At 34.9% G+C, this 24,068-nt stretch overlaps 1 long non-coding RNA gene across 1 annotated transcript in view; it reads right to left on the bottom strand.

Annotated features, from left to right (window-relative positions):
• Positions 1 to 23,468, bottom strand: part of LOC311626325 — an 82,994-nt gene extending 59,526 nt beyond the window's left edge. The window contains exons 1-2 of the long non-coding RNA XR_014795668.1: positions 23,397 to 23,468; positions 16,293 to 16,484 (exon numbers count right to left, since the gene is read on the bottom strand). This is a non-coding gene — a long non-coding RNA (uncharacterized lncRNA). The remainder of the gene's footprint in view (positions 1 to 16,292; positions 16,485 to 23,396) is intronic.
• Between the last annotated feature and the right edge of the window lie 600 nt (positions 23,469 to 24,068).

The following is a 24,068-nucleotide window of genomic DNA, read 5'->3' on the forward strand; positions in this document are numbered from 1 at the left end:
CTGAAGTCCAGTCATTCTTCAGTAACACTATTTACTTTGATATGCACTTATGTGTGTATTACTTAGCAAAGCTAAATTGTGAATTTGGGGATTGACCCTTTCAAAATTACATCAATAAGAAAAGATGAGATGCTGAAAATTAGTTTCAACTACTGCAAGCTTTGAAAAGATGAAAAGTCTTTTAGCCATTTGACAACACTTAATTTAATGGCTTATTAATGCTTTTATTTATTTATATTTTACTTTACAAAATGGCTATTTATTTTTTAATCATTCAGATTTTTTTTACATTGCTTAATTTCCATTATATCCTCTCAGTATCAATCATACTTTTAAATGTAAGTTGAAAGATAAGACCAAAACACTTGGATGAATTTTTAAGAGAAAAAAATGACAAGCACATTGAGTTATATATGGGATAGTGAAGTATGGCACAGTCATTTATAGGACAGTATTCTTTAAAGTATAAATGCTGCAAGAATAGAAGGTACTATTTGAAACCACATATAAATCTTTGCCAAAAAATATACCTCTTTGATGAAAAAGATGAAGGGGATAAAATGCCATTTAAAACATCGCTGAACTTATTGAATCACCCTTATAAAGATTCACAACATGATCTTTCTAAACCTTGCCCCATTATTTTCCTGTTCACAACTCCCTTTGCAATAACCAGCAAGAATCACCCAACCTTTTCTCTTAGATCTCAAAAATGCTTACTCATCTCCAAGGCTCTTCCCAAAAGCTGGCTAATAGAGAAGTTCTGGACCTTTAGAAATAGACTGACTATGTCGATTTGTAAATAATAGAAAAATATCTGTACTGTGTCTGGGCCGAGGAAGATAACTGTTAATGCCTGTGAAACATACTTTTATTTTTAACCATTTAATTTTAAATTTGACACACTACCTTGAGTTATAGCCTTTTAATTTCTCTGACAAATTTTTTAAATTTTTTTTTTTTTTTTTTTTTTTTTTTAGAGAGAGAGAGAGAGAGGAAGCGTGAGGGAGAGAAAAACAGCAACGTGAGAGAGAGAGACAGCAACCCAGGCATCCATCAGAAATCCAATCAGCAAACTTTTGGTGTGTGGAAGAAACCCAGCATCCAACCAACTGAGCACCTGGGCCAGGACTCCGACAACTTTAAAGTAAATTCTTTCTACTTTTTTCAATTCCTCTTTTAAGAAAATGGTATTAAACCACCATTGGGACTATATCTAAAGTATACGATGCTGGAACTAAAAGGTATATTTTCCACAACAGGAATATTGCAACTTGATTTCCTTTGCACTATGGACTATAATGTGCTATTTCCCTTTTATACCCTTTCTAGCTCTTCTTTAATTTGGAAATGGACATTCCATCCTCTAGTTTCAATGAATATTAGATACCTGACTCTAAGACTTGTCACATTAAATCCATTATGTTGGTAACAAGGGGACAAAAAATAGCCTGTCATGGTGAGATTATGAGAACATTAGTTCTTGGTAAACTGTGCTTCTTTGCAGAGCAATTTTCCCAGATATAAGTAAGGGAAATTGCAACCTAAATATAGTCTGAAAGCTTTATGGATGGTTTAGGTGTTTCCAAATGTAGAGATAGAAAAGATGAGTTCACATTGAGGACCACATGGAGTTTGAAATGGAATGGCTTGAGCAAAAGTGCAATTAAAATATCTAAAATAATAGAAATAATGTAAAATAAAAAGACTGAAGCTGACAGAACCAATTCAATGTTGTTGTAACTTATTCCAAAAACATATTGATTCTATTGTTATTGTATTTCATAGATAATTTTAAAAAATGTAGTGGAAAGCTCTACATGAAATTCTGTATAAAACAACTAGAAAGTATAATGATTGTATAGGTGTCTCTGCGTAGGTCCATGTCTCTTGCATGTGTTCAGGGTCTGGAGGAAGACAGTTGGACCAGGCTAATGGTGAGCTCCAAGAATAGGAATCCAGATGAAGTAAACATAGTAATATTATATCTCATTAGCATTATGATTTTTCTTTTTTAATATACATTTTTAAAAATTGATTTAATTTTTAAAATATATTTTTATTGATTTCAGAGAGGAAAAGAGAGGAAAGATAGAAGCAACAATGATGAAAGAGTCATCATTGGCTGCCTCCTGCATGCCCCTAACTAGGAATTGAGCCTGCAACCTGGGCATGTGCCCTAACCAGGAATCAAACCATGTCCTCCTGGTTCATAGGTGGAGGTTCAAACACTGAGCCACTCTGGCCAGGCACAGTTTATCTATTTTTAAAATAATGGTTGAAAAAATCTAGTGAGCTATGAAGATTAATTTTGAGTAAAAAGAAAACCAAAATTGACTAATTGATAATTAGCTTTACATGCATGTTTCATCTTATCTTTATATTTCAAAATATATTTCTATGTAATTTATAATATTCTGATTTTATTTCTTTAATGTAAATGTTAAATATATACGTATATATTAAAAATAACTAAAGGACATAGAGTTCTACATTCTATTTAACTCATGCATACTTGTTAATTCTTTTTATGGAATGAGCTTAAAATCAAACAAAAAAGGCAAATTTCAGCTACCTCCCTAAGAAACATAAAATTATATTTCTAATTATTTTATACTAGAGGCCTGGTGCACAAAATCCTCGCAGCTCTGGCTGCCTCGGCCCTCGTGGCCCCAGCTTCTGCTATTTGGTCTAATTAGCCTATTAGCTCTTTATTATATAGCATACTCCTTGTATAATAATTTATTATAACTTACCAGAAGCAATATTATTTTGAAGTGCTCTATGAAAGTGAAATCTACTGATTCTCTAAAAAACAAAAGCAAAAACAAACAAACAAACAAAAAAAAAAAACTATAAGAAAATTCAAAGATTTTCTCAAATGTACAATTTTAAGCTGGCCTGTGTGTCTAGGGAGAAAACTTGGATGTCCATGAGACAGTAGGGGTAGGAAAACTTTCTTTTTATTTTGTATCCTTTGATGCCTTTTTAGTTTTGTACTAAATGACTATCTTTTACAGTAAAAATAATAATAATTTGGTGACCAATCCTGTAACATTCTATCTGATGGGCATAATAACCTAAGCAAAATGGTAGGTTTTTATAAGTTAGTCAGAGAGGAAGTAGAGAGGGAACTCCAGAGAGGAAGCAAAACATGAATTGTGATAGAAGTAAGAGTAAACAGCAGAATGATAGCTAGAATGAAGGTTAAAAAATGATCTATGAGATATTCATAGAGGTAATGTTTTATAAATAAGGCTATCTACTCTATGCTAATTTGTACCCGGTATTATTCTGGCCCCGCCTCCACCTACATTGTATCAGGTTGTATTTTTTTAATTGCAAATGCTATGACATTCATCCAAAGTGCCTTCAAAAAAGGGTATTCATTGGATCATACCAGCTAAAAAATAAAGAACTAGAGCACCCTTCAGACTTCCAATGGTGCCTCCAAACATCTGCTCTGTTACCTTTACCTAATTGCTCTGCTATGTCTGAGGCACTCAGAGATGGAATATTAAACTTGGCTTAAGTGAGGCCACATGACTATCCCTCCCTTGGATCCAGGCTGGAATGAGCCTTTCTGGGAGTTGGGGGATAGAGATGGAGGGGGTGTAGGGAAAATAAATGGCAATGCAAATAATAATAATGATAATAAAATAAAGAGAAAAAAATATTGTCTGAATGTTGAAGATGCAACATCTAGGTACTAACCCCTAAAAAGGGGGGAGTGAAATGTGGCACAAACAAAATAATTGAAAAATCTACTTGGTTCTATTAATTTTTATTATAAGTAGCTGACTTATATGAAATGTATCTAAAAAAATTATGGGGAAGATAGTTTGTTCCACATGCAGGTTAATCGGCAGGAAAGAGAAGAGATATGTATATGGAAACTGAGAGAGATTACCTATTTAGCAATAGTAAGAAATCAAACAAAAAAACACTAGAGGAAACCTACCTCTTGGAGAAACCTGAGAATGTGGGACACAAAATTGTTCTCTGTACAAAAAATTTTCTACCCTGCATTATTTAATATCACAGGATTTCGTATCTTCAGCTATCCAGGAGACATAATTAAAAAATTCTTAAGACCAGCAACTATAATAAAATTAAGCTTAGGGATTTTACATAGACTTAATATACTTTGGTGGGACATTTACATTTAAGTAACTCTATTATATGAAGTTGGTTTTATTGGGGGGGAAAAAAAAAAAGATGGATATGTACAAATAACCTCAGGCAAACACATTATAAAACCTGGGTGGGGCCCTAACTAGTTTGGCTCAGTGGATAGAGCGTTGGCCTGTGGAGTGAAAGGCCCCAGGTTCGATTGCGATCAAGGGCATGTACCTTGGTTGCGGGCACATTCCCGGTAGGAGGTGTACAGGAGGCAGCTGGTCAATGTTTCTCTCCCATTGATGTTTCTAACTTTCTATCCCTCTCCCTTATTCTCTGTAAAAAAATTAATAAAATATATTAAAAACAAAAACAAAACAAAACAAAAAAACACCAAAAACCTGGATGGTTTGGGTGGAGGGACAAAAAGAACTCACAAAAAGAAGGCCTGAGAGCTGATGCTGGCTGTTCTTAGGAACCACCAAGCAATGCAAGTCTTTAGCCTCAACAAGGTGAAGGTTTACAGTATCAGCTACAGCAAGTCCCTTGCTGAGTGGCTTTCTGGCAAGAAGAGAGAACCACAGAAGAAAGATATTAATGATGAATTGAGCTTATTCGGTGTTTTGAAATGCCTACTATTTGTAACATCATGAAGGTTTCAAAAGATGGACAATCTGTGTCAGCGTAAGGAACATAGAAACCTCAGGTTCAATCTATCACACTATCAATGATCTTTGAAGTTTGAAAAATGTTTAGATTCAGAAGTTTATTGTCTGATGATTATTCAAAGGTACTCTTGTTTGGTTTGTATTAGCTATCCTCAAGACATGAATGAGTGGAATTTATTTTTATGATAAGAATATTTATGATATTCCCATTGTTAAATTACAAATGGTTGTGTATTGATTTGCATCTCTCAGGCAATTGGTGACTTTGAACACCAATGTCTCTCGGCCTTCTGTATGTCTTCGTTCAAAAAGTGTCTATTTAGGCCCATTTTTTAATTGGATTGTTTATCTTCCTTTAGTTAAGTTGTATGAGTCCCCTGTAAATTTTGGAGATTAAACCCTTATCTTAGAAAGAATTGGCAAATATTTAATGATGACAGATGTCATCTTGAAGGAAAATTGAATTTTCTAAGTTGACATTGCCTTGTATATTATCTTTAGTTATGGAACCTATAGGGTAGTTTATCTTTTTGCCTATGGATTTCACCAACATGCACTAGCTCTGTAACATTTGACAAGTTCCTCCAATATATTTTGAATATCAGTCTCGTTTCCTCTCAAATGTTAATTGCACTGATTTTTAATCATTATGTAAGTTGTTCAGTGGTATTACGTAGCCTTTTAAATAATTATCTCTTTATTTTAGAACAACTTTAGATTTGCAGAAAAAAAATTGCTGAGATATTATAGAATTCCCATATTATTATCACTCACAATATTATGGCTCCATTGTCACAATGTACTTATTTCAAGATTCCATCCATGATACAGCATTAGTGTTATTAGTCATCATTCCTTTGATTACTCTTAGGAGCTGAACTTTGTGGTTCTGGTTCCCTGCGTATCTTTTCAGGGCTTGATGTCAGGCTTCATTTCAGTAAATCTTAGTTTAAATAGGTCTCTACTTACATGACTTTGCCTCCTGCAACTTAGGACAAGTGTTGAGACATTAGCAACATTTCTCCACTTCACTGAGACCAAGCCCCAAAGTTTATCAGCACTGCTTACTTTCTAGCACCTGTGATAAACTCTTAGCATTACACTGTTTTTCTCTGGTAAGCCTCAGGCAGTCACACTCCATTGACACTCAGCTCAGCCTTTAGCCATGGATTCTTAGTCCACACACAGCCTTTGCTCTGGAACTCCATTCTGTGTCTCCCTTCTGTTTTTGCCAAGTCAGCTTTCTGCTCTCTGACACCTCCAAATTAGGGAAGAAAAACTCATGAAATTGCTACTAATATAGCTACCTCACTGTTGGGAAATTACCAAAGGCAGAGAGGTAGCTAAATTAGTAGCAAAATCCTGAGTTTTTCTTCTCTCTGTACTTGTAGTCTTGAGAAGATCTAAAAGAGTTGTCTCATATATTTTACCTACTTGTATAGTTGTTTATGATAGGATGTTTATTCCAGTACAATAATATTGCTGAAGTAAAACTTCTTCAATATATTTTTGATATTTTTATTATAGCACAAATATGTCTTAATATTGAGTTAATTCTAGAACATTTTACATATAAGTATTGATATATGTATATATAGATAGCATATATGTAGTTTGACTTTTCTCATGATCAACATAAAAATGTTGGTTTGCTGCACATATGTCTGTATAGTCATTTATGCTACTTTACAAGGGAGATCATCCCATTTGTGCAGAGGAAAATATTTTGCAATAGAAATTGATGTAATGTGGTCCTGTGTATGTCTTTATAGCAGTGCCTTTGACTAACTGCAAAGTATTTTTGAGTCTCATCATTTTATGTGAGTTGAGGGAGGACAAGGGTGACTTCAAATCTAGCCTTAGGGTTGTGGTTTGATTTCCATGTGAACCATGATGAACAGTGCCCAAGGGCCCCAGGGAGAAAGTGGACATTCGATTAAACCAACAATAAAAGAACCTAAAATAGGTCAATTGCACCATGTGCAAATGTTTATCAATTAATTCAGCTAAAATTTCACATATATGTGCAAATAGTATAGAATGCATTATTCTTTAAAATAGTGTGTCAGCCAAAACCGGTTTGGCTCAGTGGTAGAGCGTTGGTCTGCGGACTGAAAGATCCCAGGTTCGATTCCAGTCAGGGGCATGTACATTGGTTGCGGGCACATCCTCGGTAGGGGGTGTGCAAGAGGCAGCTGGTCGATGTTTCTCTCTCATCGATGTTTTTAGCTCACTATCTCTCTCCCTTCCTCTCTGTAAAAAATCAATAAAATATAAATATATATATATATAAATAAAATAAAATAGTGTGTCAGATCTACATATACTTAGATGGCAAACTAAAGCATATGACATACAAAGGTCATTTTCAGGGAAAAGATCTCTTGAAAGATTGGTTCTGAAATGGATATGAGCAGGAGACTTTCTGTTTATGTAGATCATAAACAGGCTTTGAGTTTCTTGTAAAAGGAAGATGTTATAAAGACCAGCAACTTTTTTTTTTTTTCAAAGTAGGAACCAAAGCCCCAGAAAATTAGGTGAAACTAAGTCCCATAAAAATTAAATAATTTGAACAAGGTCACTAAACTAATAAGTGGTACAGTTGAATAAAGAGTCTAGTTTTATGCTTTTGCATAGTATGAGGCCATTCTCTGCTAGTCCCAGTTTTCTCTATTTATTCTTACCAAAGAATGATTAACCTATTAATTCTTTAATTAATATCTTCTCTGAAACTTGCTAATTATAATCCCTTTTCTATTAGTCATTAATATTACTCCCTATTCTCTAATTCTTTACTATTTCTATCTTTCATTAATAAGTATAAAGCTATGCATACTTATGTTGTTGTTAGTTCAAGAACTCATTACAACACAAGAAACACATTTTATTTTAATTTGGAACCTCTGGGATTGAGAGTTGAACAAAAATCTTTGGCTCAGATTACATTGCTGTGGTAGATCAGTCTGCAACCAAATGTTTTTGTAGACCCAATTTACTGTAATTTATACACACTGGATCTTCAATATCTGGGACAATCACTTGTAGCTTCTCTGTCACTGGGAAAATCATGCTTTTTTTCAGCAAATTGGCCCCACTGAAACCTATAGATCATTTTGATTCAATTAGGTACACAAAGGCTCAGCCTGAATATATAAGCTTTATTTTTTAATTGGGTTTAAATCTCTTTCTTTTCACTTTTGTGCTAGGAGAAATACAATGGAAATTCTTGTAGTTCAGAGAAAATTCAACCCTTTAATTAAGATGATTTAAAAACCAAATAAAATTTTAAGTTGCTATAGGTATGATGTAAGCGACTATCTGAAAATACATATTTATATTTTGGATCTTGTTATTTGAGTTTTGGTACAAACTGTATTCCCCAAAGATTTTAATGCAGGAATGTTTTCTTAACACCTTAATGCTATTCTGTCTATATATGTAAATGTGTGACTAATACTTGTACAATATAATCATATTTTTGTGTATGTTTAAAATTTACTTGTCTAAATAAAAACTTTAGACAAATATAACTAGGATGAATAATTAAGCTATACCAAGTCAATATAATGTGCAAAGTAAGATAGAATATAGAACAACGTAAGTGCTATATAAAGGAAAAAATCCAGTTCACAATTAGTAAAAGTTCTTCACTAAATGAATCATTAAGATAATGTATTTTGGCAGAGATAAATTGTGTTTTGGGTCTAGGTCATTTAGGATACTGGATACCAGACTAAGGAATCTGGAGGCTAATTTTTGTAAATTTTAAGCACAATAGTGACATGATTAATACGATGCTTTAGAAAACACAAGGGATGGATTGAGAGGCCAATGATCTATGGTAGTGAAATCTCATTTGTGCCGTGCAATTCCTAGTGAACAATATCTAAATTTGGGAGACGTTTTGTTTCAATGATAGAACGATGATGTGGCCAATTGTTGGATAAATGCTATAGATACAAGACATCTTGCCATGGTAGGACAAATTCAAACAAGAAATAAAAATGGGGGAAGCTAGTAACTGTTAATACCATGGGTAACAAAAAGGCATATCTACTGTTTTTATTTTCATTTTATTTATTTATTTTATTGATTTTTTACAGAGAGGAAGGGAGAGAGATAGAAAGCCAGAAACGTTGATGAGAGAGAAACATCTACTAGCTGCCTCCTGCACATCCCCTACTGGGGATGTGCCCTCAGCCAACGTACATGCCCTTGACTGGAATCGAACCCGGGACCCTTCAGTCTGCAGACCGATGCTCTACCACTGAGCCAAACCGGTTTCGGCAATATCTACTGTTTTTATAATAGTGCATGAGACATCTTTCTTGCTGGGAGAAAATAAATATGTTGTATGCTAACTAATATCTTAAAATATTCTCACTTAAGGGTATGTTTTCATTGATTATATAGAGAAAGGAAGGGGAAGAGAGAGAGAGAAACAACGACGTGAGAGCGTAACATATGTACCCAACTCAAGACCCAACCCACAACATGGACTCCAATTGGGAATCAAACCTGAAACCTCTTGATCTGCGGGATGATGCTCCAACCAACTGAGCCAACTGGCTAGGGCTCTGGCAGTATATATGTAATTTCTCATAATAATAGATGTAGTTTAGTGGGAAACAAATATTCTTCAAAATAAATACATATATAATTACATGAGCTATTTCCTTTTCTCATCCAAGAAAGTGAGTAGAAATACCAGTTAGAAGTAGGAAAGCCAGTCACCATAATTTGCATTGTAAAGTGCTTATCTGGATGTCTCACAAAGATTTGCAAATCCAAACACTTGAAATGAGGCTATCAATTTTTAAGATAATTTGAAATTCAGACAGTGGAGAGAGTGGGTAGTTGAAACCCCTAAGAACTGAAAGTACCACATAAAAATGTAGTCAATGTCTCTAGCTTCACTCCTTAATGATTCAAATTGATGCAGTGAGTTTGGGAAAAGCACAGAACGAAAATTGCACTTTATTAAAAGGCACTTCAACAAATCATATTAAGAAGCTCTTACACTGCCTGTCCCTCTCTTTGATTCTCGTAGGTACAAATGTATAGAACCATTCTGGGAAACTAGATCACACTTGTGCAGACTTTAGAGATTAAATAAAATATCTTTCAACCAAATTGAATATCAGGAATCATTTTTTAAAAACAACACTAACCATAGCTTCTAGTCAAAATTATTTGCCGCTATTGTTGTTTAACTGGAAAAAAAAATATAATTATATATATATATATATATATATATATATATATATATATATATATATATAATCTCAGTTAGCAATCTTTTGACCATTTATAATATTGATTGCAAAGGGGTTTGTTATGTGTGTGTAATTCTCCAAAATGTAGAAAAGGATGCTGCTATCCACATCCTCCTCTAGACAGGATGCAGAAATAAACAGAGAGGGACCTTGGTGAGCATAAAGTTGGTGATCTTTAGGCACCAAGATGAAAACTTTTTGTAAAACACACAGAACCCATGGCACATCTGTTATGCCCAAGTGTCATAAACCCCAAAGACTACCAGGGAGCCGAATCCGATGCAATTGCAGAAAGCTTGTATTTATTTTGGACTAGTCCAAGCTCAGTCCCACTTACACTAAGGATGGCATGGCGAGAAAGAGGAAGAACTTAACATATCAATGGGTTTTATAGGGAGGGTGGTGCCGCTACCTTGGCTAACCTGATTGGTTGGGTTAGGTCTAGGGTCCATTTACCTGGAGCTAGACCCGCCCCACCCTGCCCTCTCACCCCGCCCTGCCCTCTCACTCCACCTGCCCTCTCATTCCCCACCCTGCCCTGCCCTCTCACAACTTCATAGGAGTCCCATGTGATAAGCTTAGAGTTCGGAGTCTGTTGTTCTGAAAGGCATTCATGTTAATTTGGATATATGACAAAATTTGGGATACAGAGGTTTATATTATTTCTGTTTTTATTTCAATAAAAATGTTAATATTGTATTATGGCATAAATACTTCTATTTGTTTTCTAAATCTATTTCTAAACTATGAGTATTTGCTTATTTTCACTATAAATAGATAACAAGATTACCCTTTAAAATTATACTGAGCCCAGCCAGCATGGCTTTGTGGGTGAGTGTTGACCTATGGATCAGAAGGTTAGGGTTTGATTCCTGTTCAGGGCACATGCCCAGGTTGTGGGCTCTATCCCCTGTGTGGGACATGCAGGAAGTGGCTGATCAATAATTTTCTCTCATCATTGATGTTTCTATCTTTTCCTCTCCATTTTCTCCAAAATCAATAAAAAAATTTTTAAAAATTATACACATAAAAATATATAAGAAATGAAGTAAATTTATATAGCTAATGTTGATGTTAATACATATATATTTTCAGCATATAATTATAAATATGATACTCTGAGAAAATTATTTATACAAGCAATGCCAGTGTCTCATTATGTATACAATAACTTACATATTTTTAAGAACATTGGAATTTTGAGGTAGCAACAAATAGTTTAGAATATCACCTTTTGTGACATTAATTGAAGGCTTTAACAATTCCAGCTGGAGTTGGTAATAAGGTTGATATTTCCTACTTGTGGGGACAGAAAAATAATCAGAGTAATATTAGATAGATTAACAGGAGAAAATGACCAAATGTATTGTGTAGCTACATATGAGGATTTCATAACAATATGAGACCCAAGGATGCATTGGGCAGTTGAAGCTAATATGCCATTGTGGACTAAAGAGAAAGAGGCACGGATCAGAGATTTCAAAGGTAAAGTGGGAAATGTATAGGTAGATGAGGAAAGCAAACATATAGTAACCACATTCTTGCTTGGCAACCCAGAAACAATGGGATACAGAGTGACTTTAACAAACAATGGGACATAGAGTGACTTGTTTGAATCCTCCTTGTGTGCCACACTTTTTTTCATACACACTAAGGTAAATATAATAAAAAAGAACATATTGAGTTTCCTTTCCTGAATAGTGTTTCTTTCTTTTTCTTTTTTCTTTTTTTTTCTGGAATAGGTTGGGCTTTAATTGTTTTCATCTCAAATAACCTGGCACATTCTGGGCCGGCTCAACTTGGGCCCCTGCAAACTTAAAGGGGGAGGAAAACATGATAATGATTAGTTTTAAATGTTTTATTTATAATGTGAAAAAGGCTTTTTATTTTCTTCCTGAAAATCCATAGAATATTCTGTAAGCTGCCATCATTGTTGTATTTTACTTACAGTTTTTACCTAATACTGGGAAGATAAATTTGAAAAATCCTTATTCAGTGTATATGTTTAATGAATTTATTATTTGGGATGACTGCCTTTAACCAATGGACTCTTCAAGCAATGTTGTGTGTGCTAATTCTTGGATTAATAGTAAAACATGACTTATCTAGCCTTAAAATCCTTTCATCGTTAATAGCTTTTAATATTTGATTATAAATAAAATACTTGGCATATGATCATTAGAGAACATAGTTACAAAATCACAACATCAATTAGGGTATTTATAGTCTAAGTAGCAAGGAATATATTATTGTTATATGGTCAAATTATTAATTTGACCATTGAACTATGAACTATGCTAAAAATTCAGAACATACTGTAAGTTCTTTTAGTTAATTTTCTATGCCCAAGAAAAATAAAGGTAGATTTTTCACCATCCTGCTATTGATGTACTTTTAAAATGCCTTTTTAAATTTAGAAATGTGATTGTTGGTAATAAAGTAAATTGAAGCTAGCAGTAGATTCAAGTAGTATTTTTTCTGCTACAAACTCTGGATGGAATTTGTGTGTTACTTTTCTTTTCTCAGCTATAATTTTACAGTGAAAAAAAATGAGCTGTTGGACCAGATTATATCTACCATTTCTCCCATCTTTAAAATTTTATGATTATGAGGCTCTGTGCTGGTATGCTAGACAAACCAGAAAATTATATAATACTCAGCATATGAGAATTGATTTTTTTCTTCTTATTTTGCAGATACAATAATGTTCATACTTTGTGATCCTACTATTCATCCATGAATCATACTTAAAAACAGAACCCATACTAAAACAGAACTTCTCAGGGGAGTGATATGGGAATCTGAATTTCTATAAATATCAACTGATTCTTATGATCATGCAAGTTTGAAGAACATTGAATTATGAAATCAGGCACCAGAAGTAATTATATGACATTAGGAAATTTGGGGCTACAAATAACAAAAAAATCAAACTTAAATTGGTTTAAGCACCCTAAAAAGAGAGACATTTATTATATAATTTTACTGAAAACCTAGAAGTAAAATATTCTTTAGTCTCTAAAAATTCCAGGGCTCAGATAACATCATAAGGGTCTCATTTATCTTTCTCTCTATCTGTTTGTATTGCTATATCACTTTTCCTTCTACTTTCCTCTATGTTTTATTTACTCTCATATATATAGTGCACATGAGAGCCTCAATTGCAGTCTCCTGAATCTCCAAGTTTGCTTTCATACTGTTTAAAAAAAACCTGGAATTAAGATATATCTCTATTGGTCACTCCACAAAATCCCCGGCTCAACTCTAATTGCCTTTGATTGATTCATACTTCTGCACCTGAACCAGCATTTCTGAGCAAAGTGAAATGTAATGCTCCATTGACCAAGCCTGCATTACATACTCATCCCAGAAACATCTGCTCCACATAAATAAAATAGGATCAGATTGGAGAAGAAACCATTTCTTGAGGGAAAATAAGGTGTGAACAGAAGAAAAATTGATCTTGGGCAAGAAGACATTAACTATTTACCACACATGGGTAGATTGCTTTGAGAAGTGTTTATGGGTCTGAGAAAGTCATGAATCAAAGCTTCTTCAAACAGGTAAATGGAAATATAACTTGCTCTATTTTAGATGCTATTTACCACTTCCATCAATACGTTTTTATTCAGTTAGGTCCAAACTCAGTGAAAATCATTCACATTCTCCAGTCCCTTCCAATGCTGCAGCTCTAGTTGTAACAACAATAAAACAGAAAACGGAACAAAAAAAAGTGGGGAAAAAAATCCCTTTTTTTTGGGGGGGGGGGGGATGAAGATGAAATAGATCCACTGGGAAAACATTTTATTAGTTACATTTTGCTCTCAAAGTCTTGAGGATAAAGGTAAAATGTAAAAACACATGCCATTGTTGTTATATCCTAAAGAGCAAGAGTTTTAACTTTATTTTCAAACTTTATTTAAAAACAACAACTGAAAATTTGTTTTAGTGTTAAACTCTGAGTGGGGGTAATTCTCAACAAAACAACAACAAATCCAATAAAGCCATATAAATAGAGGATAATACTTCATAACCAAGTGAGTTTTAGTCCAGGAATACAAAACTGATGTAACAATGAAAAGTCAATGTAATCTACTGTATTAACAATAAAGAAGAAAAATCATATGATCACACTGTAGGGAGCGGCTGACCCATGGCAGGGCCACAGACAAGTCCCAGCCTGGAGGGCAGAGCTCTCCTAGCATAATTAAGCCTGACCATATAGCCCTCCCTAATTCCTTCCTAAGTAGCTAATGGACTGAGGGAGGTGCATCAAATGTTGCTAACACAAAAACATCTGTATACATGTTAATCTACCCTTGTTTTAATCAGATTATAAAATAAAAGTATGGCTTGCAGGCTGGATATTTTGTATCCTCAACCAGGCACAGGAGATCCACTTAGTTCCAGCTGTATTCTCTTATCTGTGTTTTTTCAATCCTTCACCACCCATCCTCAGGCTCACCCTTGGCCCTGCTGGCATGGCACATCATACTATTTGAGGAAGTGAAAGAATTTGACAATATTCAATATTCATTCATGATTGAATTCTTAGCAATTAAGGAATACAGGGAGCTTCCTTAAACTACAATATTAAAAGATATCCATTAGAGCTAAATTCTTTTTTAAAAAATTGATTTTAGAGAGAGGAAGGAGAAGGAAGAGAGATAGAAACATCAGTTATGAGAGACAGTCATTGATTGTCTGCCTTCTGTACACCCCCTTCTGTGGATTGAGCCAGCAACCTGGTCATGTTCCCAGACTTGGGATCAAATTGCGGCCTCCTGGTTCATGGGTTTACTCTCAACCACTGAGCAACACTGACTGGCCTATAGCTAAATTTGTATTTGTCAAGTTCTTTCCTAGGTATTTGATTCTTTGGGGTGCAATTGCCAAATGAATTTTTTTGTTCGTTTGTTTGTTTTCCATTTCTTTTTCAGAAGTTTTGTTGTTGGTACACAGGAAGGCAATGGATTTTTGCACATTGATTTTGTATCCTGCAACTTGATGGTAATTATTTATTATGTCTAAAGGTTTTTTGGTAGAGTCTTTAGGGTTTTCTATATACAGAATCATGTCATCTGCAAAAAAGGTAATACTTTAACTTCTTCCTTCCTTGTATTGATGCCTTTTATTTCTTTCTCTTACCTTATTACTCTGGCTAGGACTTCCAGCATTATGTTGGATAAGAGTGGTGAGAATGGACAACCTTGTCTTGTTCCTGATCTTAGATGAAAACTTTTTAGTTTTTCAGAATTGAGTATGATTTTTAAACTTGTTATGAAGCAAGCTATTTCCATTTAGTTGCTCTTTCAATTTGGCATGTTTGTTTGTGTTTTTGAGTCATACCAGGCGCAGGTTAATTTTTTATTTGTTTGCCCTATTAACAAAGATTCTGAGTCAGCAGTGCTCCAACATGCATCTTTTATAAAGTCCACTAATGAATGATGCACATCACACTTTGGAAATGTTGTTTTAGTTAAAATTTTAAGCCTAAATTATGCAGCCTACATTGTCTAATATTGACTAATTACAACATGATTTATATTCAACATTTTCATGATGGGATTAATACAATGCACTCAGCTTTAATTATCAAACAGACAATTAACTTCTGAGAAAAAAGATGAACATCTATTAAGAAAACCACTCTATTGCACTCTTTTCTCAACCATTTATTTCCCAAAATCTAATTTATCTTTGTCATTAAGAAATATGACATTACAACATGCAGATAATTTTTCTCAGAATTTTAACCACTGACAATTTATGTAAACTTGGTTTTAGGAAAATATCCACAAAAAATGTGAAGAAAGAATCTAACTCTCCCTATATATACTGAGTGGCCTGATTATTATGACCACCTGACATTTGTAGGCAAATTAGCCGTATAGTGAATCATATGGGATATGGAAGCCGAAGGCCTGTTCAAACACCTTTGCTGTCTGTAGTTACCAAGATAAAACATCTCCAATTTGCACAGGAACTCAAGGATTGGATAGTCGAGCATTGGAAAAAAGTCATGTGGCCTGATGAATCACGTTTCTTGTTGCATCATGCAGACAGCAGAGTGAGGATTTCACGGAAACAGCATGAGATCATACACCCCACATGCATGAGTTCAACCCTTCATGCTGGTGGGGGCAGTGTTATGGTTTGGGGCAGGTTTTCCTGGCATGATTTGGGCCTTTTAATTTGTGTGGAACAACGTCTGAATAGCACAACATACCTAAGTATCGTTGCTGATCAAGTTCATCTTATCATGTTGATGGTGTATCCCAGTGGAGATGGCTTCTTCCAACAAGTCAATGTGCTATGCCATGGTGTTTGTATTGTGCAGGAGTGGTTTCAAGAACATGAGGGAGATTTTACCTTGCTTAGCTGGCCTCCACAATCAGCAGATCTCAATCCAATTGGACATCTGTGGGACAAAATGAAAAGAGCCACCAGGCAGCTGGTTCCACAACCATCAAATCTCACAGAAATCTGTGATGTGATGTACCAACCCACTCTCAAAAAGAGAAATTCCTGAGGACACTGAAATGTATTCTTTAAATTACATTTTCTTTTGTAAAGTAAAATATTATATATACTAATAAAGGAGTAATATGCTAATTAGACCAGGAGACCTTCTAGGAGACCTTCCAGATATCTTCAGTACAAAGCCATGGTGGTAGGACCAAGGCAGAGGTGGCTAGAAGAGATCAAACTGGCAAGGGGGGCAGTTGGGGATGAGCAGGCCAGCAGAGGGGCAGATGGGGGCGAACTCGCTGGCAGTGGAGGGCAGTTGGAGGTGAGCAGGCCAATGGGGGGGCAGTTGGGAGCAATCAAGTTGGGGTGTGTGTGCTGGGGGGGGCAGTTGGGGAAGATCAGGCCAGCAGGCAGAGTCGTTAAAGGTAATCAGGGAAGTGAGCAGTTAGGATCCAGCAGCTCAGATTGTGAGAGGGATATTTGAGGGGTCCCAGATTGGAGAGGGTGCAAGCTGGGCTGAGGGACAACCTCCCTCCCATGCATGAATTTCATGCACCAGGCCACTAGTAAAAATAATAAACAAAGATGATTTTGGAACCAATTGTGTAGAAATAAGTTAACCCATGAGGAAAATAATGGTGCCTTTCAAAAGTAGCCCAGGAGCAAGTTCAACAGTGTCATTCATAGTTGCTCAATGATCTAATATAGTACTGAGCACCAATTCAAATGTCAGAAAAACCCTGAAATGTCTAAACAAGAGGTAAATTCTTATGGCAGTGGTTTTCTTCTGTATAACACTGCTTTCTGCAAAAATCTCATCTATCTTTACCATTAAGGAATATGAAGTTACAATGTGCAGATAATTTTCTTCAGTATTTTATGTAGATTATTTTATTTGAGTGAGTTTCTTTTCACAATGCATTAAAAAAAATAAAAAAAGGAGAGGTTTTAAGTTAGGAAACATCAGCAAGGCATCCCATACAACATTTATAGAGTTAGGATTAATTTATTTAAATAGAAAAAAAATGTGTTTTGGTGTTTTCAGTTTATATTTCTATGGTTCATTGCCTTTCTCTTCCCTTTTTTTCCTTTTCCTCTCTTTCTCATACACACACTGACATATACACAGATATAAAAAGCATATGTAATCTCAACTGCTAATTGTTAAGAAAATATTCTTAGGATTCGATTTAATCCACATAAGAGTGAATTTTCTTAAAGCAAACATAATTCCACGTAAAGACCTCAAATCTAGGCATTTCTGATTGCATGACACCCACTCATTTTCTTGATCAATTTTTAAATGTACTCCAGAGTTGTCCTAGAGCTCTGCCTAGCTTTGCACTCATCTTTCAAACACATATGCTCTAAATTATTTTTATTCTTTTGGTTGTCAATTCAATTTGCATTATAGAAGCAAAACAAGTTGATATATCTCTTGTCAAAGTGAGAGTTTTCCATGCCTATCATTCGACTCTTTCCTGAGCCCCTTAACACTCACTGGTGAGATATTAGTTACTCTGTGCCAGACATATCCAATCATATTTTTAAATATATTTTATTGATTTTTTTTACAGAGATGAATAGAGAATTAGAAACATTGATGAGAGAGAAACACCGATCAGCTGCCTCCTGCACACCTCCCATGGGGATGTGCCTGCAACCAAGATACATGCCCTTGACCGGAATTGAACCTGGGACCTTTCAGTCTGCAGGCCAACACTCTATCCATTGAGCTGAACCAGTCACAGCACCAATCATATTTTTATTTGCCTTAAAAATCAGAATTTGAATGAACTTCTAGAGAGTTGTATTAACTATTTATTTCAGTGCTCTCAGAACAACTTTTTTATTTTCAGTGCTCCTTTTATCATTGAGTCAACTATTTATTATGTCTCTTTTTCTAAAAAGACATAAATATGTAAGCTCACCACAGAATTATGCATCTGTAGAATATTATAAACGATATCATGCTTTGTGTATGAAAATTACATCTATATTAGAAATTTCATATCTAACTTCCTATATGGCATTGTAACATAATTCTAGCAAATATCTCTAGCTGAACTCTCAGGAACTCCACTGGAGCTTTCCTCACAAACCTGTGCCAGTTGCACAGGGAGTCTGATGAAGTCAGTTGTGGCAACTGTAAATGGTTTAGCCAAATATTCAGAATCATCCATCCTTCGTTCTCCTTCAAGGTATCTCACATCCAGCCCCTCTCATCATGAGCTCCACTACATTTTGTCTCAGCCACCCACCCAAGTTTAAGTGAATAACTGCCATAGCCGCTTAACTAGAACCCCTTCTCCAACTCCTTAAGTGACAGTGATTGTTCAAAATATGGATCAAATAATTTAAGGATGTCAAGGTATGTATACGTGCCTACAAGGTCCTACAGAATGGGTTGTTTCCTCCTTCCTTTTCCTTGTCTGATTTCGTTTTCCCAGGCACACTTCTTTCACTACAGACCAGCCACACCACTCCCTTGCTCTTTCTTTGAGTAACATGCAGGCAACAGCTTTAGGGAATTTGCACTGGCTATTCTCTCTGCTTGAGATGTTCTTCCTCCAGATATCTGCATACAATTGACCAAATGTCACCTCAAAGTTCTCTACTCAGATTACCCTATTTGTGCCAGTTCCATTCATCCCTAATCCTGTCCCACTTTAATTTATTCTCTCTTTTTTGCCATAGTACTTATTTCCTAAAATATTATACAGAGCAAAGACAGGCTTACCGTTGTTTGTATGGAAAACAACATAATAATTAACAAATAATAATACAAAATAAATTCTGTTCACAACTATAAACCTACTTTTGTCCCACTCTGGACACTTATTATATTTATTGTTTATAATAATGCTAACTCTCTAGTCAGAAGTATGTATCAATTTTGTCCACAGATATGTCACAGATGATCATTTCTCAATAAGGAAGAAACTTAAATAGTGCCTGGACAGTCATGACTCAGGCCTATATCTGTAGGAAAATATTTATCTTTGCCTTAAGCAAGCCCTGTTCATTGTTCTTGTGCCTCATTCTAGGATAACACACCTTTGAAATGCCAGAATAATTCTCTCTCTTTTATTTTTCAGACTCCTTGGAAGCAACCACTTTTAAGAAAGCACATACGGTAATCTTTTTTTAAAGTATATTTTTATTGATTTCAGAGAGAAAAGGAGAGGGAAAGAGAGGTAGAAATATCAATCATGAGATATTGATGAGTTTGCTAAAATTAAAGCCTTCCATCTCAAATATGATAAGGTTCCTCTAGACCCCAACATTCAGAAGTGGGACCTAACAGTGTTAGAGCTTAGCTATTACAAACACTACTTCCGACAGACCGGTTTCTTAGGCTTCTGGGTAAAACTGGATAGGTACATGGTGAGGCGTAAATCCCACTTAGATTCTGAATTATGTTGTTCTCTCATCTGGAAATCTGGACTAAGACGTATAGATATACCTTTATCTAAAGACTAACTGACTGTCAAGCTCTATGTATGAATTTATTAAAATCTCACAAATGAAGAAGGTCACAGATTGAGCGAAAAATTTTATCTGATGTTTTTGTGCTTCAAAGGGATGATATGATGCCTGTCATTCATATAAGCAAACTTTTTGGCCTACAACTATTTTTTTTTTAAATATTAGCCTTTGAAAGGGCAGAACAAGGTTGTAAGCAGAACTTCCCTTTTTGTTGAAGAGCCAGCCCTATGTGCACTTAGTGGTTATCTCGATGCTGGCCTTGAAAACAACACAGTTCTATTCAATTGAAAATGCACCTGGCATGGCAATGAGAGTATGGGCATATCTAGTCTCTGGCCTACAAGGTCATATAGCTGAGTTTATCTTCAAACCGGGTAAAGCAGGCTAGAAAGCAAACATTTTTAAACAGTAGTTTTTTACCAAATAGTTCCAGTTGCCTAACCCACCCTTAAATTAGCCAATAGAAATGCAGAAGGCCAAATAAGCTAACCGCATCCAGCCACCTGTGTAACTGGACCCTGGCCCTCACCCCACCACACAACCCTAAGCCTATAAAGAAGCTGTACTCTTAGAACTCAAGGATTTCTGCATCTTGCTGCTGCATTGATAGGGGTGGAGAGACCCAACTTGAGCTTGAATAAAAGGCTCTTTGTTTTTGCATCAGACTCGGCTCCTTGGTGACCTTTGGGGATCTCAAAATCTGGGCATAACAGCTTTCTAGTCTATAATGGAAATTGTATGTTTTGATAGAAGTTTTTTTCTCCATTGGTTAAACTAGCATTACTTAAAATGTGTTTCTTTAGAAAAGAAAAAAAAAAAAAAGAAACTGAAAAACTAAAAAAAAAAAGTATGACAAATTTTCTATAGCAATAGAAATATTGATTTTATTCAATTAATTTTTTTTGCATTTAAGGTAGATTAATTCTAGGAATTAAATGCTTACTTAAATAATCCTATAGTGATATAATAGAAATTCATTTTGCAAATAAACATGACCTAGTTTGTAACAAAATTTTTAAATTATTTTTCTTTAATGTGAAAATATTTTTAAAGTGAAAATGTTTTTCAGTTGATTATAAACTTGAAGGGCTTAGGACATATAGTTTATATTGTTACATTTTTTACAATGTCAAATCTATGATTTTAACTTATTATACTTTTTGATAAACATTGCCCATTAGCAGAAAATAATTTATTTTTACTTGGTATTATGCTTCCAATTAATTTAACAAAATATTTTTATCTCATAAAACATTGATATGATCACATATTTGCCATGATTATTGAATGCATTGCTTTTAAGGCAGGTCATAACATTGATTCTAATGTGGATGAAAGATAAATCTCACTTTTAGATATAAATATATTTTTAAATAAAACAAATAATTTTCAATGTTTTAGTGTGAACTAGACAACCACATTAATTCATCTCTGCCTGTTCTTCATGTAATGTTTGAGGCTCGGGAAACTGACCACCAAGGAGTTTTAAAGTAAAGTTTATTCCCCAGTAATGAGCGGGACTCATTACGGAGGTAGAGAAATCAGAATTGAAGGAGTTGGGAAGGGAGATGGACCCAGCCCGGGTGCCACCTGGACATGGAGGATCAGCAGCACGTGGCTGGTCTGGGGGTCTTTTTAAGGGGAGGAACAGGAGAGGGTTGGACCCAGGGCAGAACAGGAAAGGATGGGCTCCAGGACACTTTGGCAGGCGCTGATTGATGGCTCAATGTCTTGGAGATGTCTCTGTGACAGGTGCCAGTAATGTCATAACTCCGCCCACCAGTTGGGAGGAGGGAGAACCTTATACTTCACACACACAGACACATACTGTATCTCTTTATACTTACAGCCCATGCAACACCTGGCATGTAAATATATATACGGCAGTGCATAGAGTCATTTAGTCATTTTTTAAAAATATTATACATTGCTACCATTTATTAGAAATTATAATTTGTCTTTTCTGCTCTGTAGGCCTGCATCAAAAATGAATAAATTAAACCTCTTTGTAGCTTCCTTCATTTTTCAATTTGTCTAATAATTTATTTTTTTATGAAAGTGTGTAGTCATATATAGTCTGATTATTAAGAGCATCTTCAAATTACTAACCATGGACATATTGACTTATTTAAAAAGCTTTTGATAAAGCAAAAATGTTAAAATAAATATAGGGTCTAAAGTTATTTTTCTCCGCTAGTTCCATCACAACTTACTATGATTTTTGGAGGGAAAAAAGAAGTAAAAATTGAAGCTTAAAGGATTTCAGGATAAATTTTGGCAAGAAAATATTGCTGGTGTATTCATGAAAATTTTTATGAAGATTTAATTTTTTAAGAGATATTTGTGTTATAAAATTAAGATTTGGCAGGACTGTATTTCTTTTTAGGAACTTCTAGGGAGAAATGTTTTTTCACTTTTCCTAGCTTTTAAAGGCTACCCAGATTTTTTTTGTTTGTGGTCCTTTTCATCTTCAAACTAGCAATGGTTGGCTATATCTCTCTCACATAGTATTATGGTAAGGTCCTTCAAATCTTTATTGTGACTCTTGCTCATGACCACATGCTGTAGTTTCTAGTGTGATAGAAATATGCTTGTTTCTTTTTTTTAATGCTATTCTTGGCCTATACTTAGATCATAAGTAAAAAAAAAAAGATTTTTTTCTTCTAGTTTGGTTCACAAATATTTTCCAAACAAAAACAATTCACCAAACAAAATACAGATATACTTTTGATAATCACAACTTCTATGAATTTACAAAGCAAATGAGAAGAGTGGTCAATTCATAGAAAATTAGATATTATAATATGTTCAGTTTTGCTTTCCTCATTTTTAAACTTTAGCAAATTTAAAATTTTTACATATTCCAACAAAAAATGAGTTCATCAAATTATTTTCTTTTAAAATACCCATAATTGTAATCAGGAGCTTTATTATCAAAAGTATGTCAGGTGACACACATTTTGAAAAGATATAATGAGAATGCATTCAGAAGCTCTTGAAATGAGGAGATTATTTGTGATTCAGTTATTGGGCTATAATTATCTTTCAGTTTCAAACAGCATTGCTAACTTAATTCTACTTAAAGCCCTTTAAACAAATCATTATAGCTTCAGAATAATTTTGACAAGAAATAATGTTTGAGTAACTTATATGAATAATTTTAATGTACACAGGAATGATAAACGCACAAAGTTGACAGAAGCCACATACATAGAAGAACTCATAACTTTTTTCGGGAATATTGTCCCTTAAGTAACAATTACAACTCCATTTGAAAATATCATGTCAAACAATATAAGCAGAAGGCTTCTTGGATTTTGTAATACCTTTTCTTTGCATTTTTTCCCTCTTCAAGCTATCTATTGAGCATTACCCTTCGGAATCGCTTGAGAATCGTTTTCTTGCCAATAGAGGAAGGCGAAACCAACAGGATATATTCTGCAACAGGAACACTTTAAATGCAGCCCAGTCCGTAGTCTGAAGTCACTGTCCTCTAATAGCTGCTGTCAGCTGTCTCCAGAGACCTGAGGCAGAAAGTGGTATGATGCAGCTGGGGAGCTGAACTATAAATAATTAGAACACAACAGAAGTGTGAGCAAAATTCCTCCATGTAATTATTAACTGTTAAAACAGGAAAGGGCATCTGATGCCAGCCCTTCCCACAGCCTAATCCTCCTGGCTCTCTGCACCATTCCCCTCGCCTGACCAAGCCAGATGTGGCCTGGGCTCAAGTGCCCTAGTGATCTCTGTCTCTTGCAAGTGATTTAAACAAAGAATGATGGAAAAGACCTTAAAGCAATTCCTCAAATTAACTTCAGTTTGTTATTGATTGAAGAAATTACAAAAAACTTTCTCTGGATTTCAGAAAGTTAATTTTTTTACAGTACTTCTCAATTTTTCTCAAAGCACAGGAAAAGTTACCAGTATGTACATGGAGCTATGTCTGTGGAGTTCCAGTCTTTCTCATCTTAAGACAAATTTTCCATCAGAGGAGACCTCAACACCTCCTCCTATGTACATACTGGTGTGTGTAAATACATATTTG

The sequence above is a fragment of the Pipistrellus hanaki genome (assembly GCF_964339955.1).
Source record: "Pipistrellus hanaki genome assembly, chromosome: 8".
Taxonomy (NCBI): domain Eukaryota; kingdom Metazoa; phylum Chordata; class Mammalia; order Chiroptera; family Vespertilionidae; genus Pipistrellus; species Pipistrellus hanaki.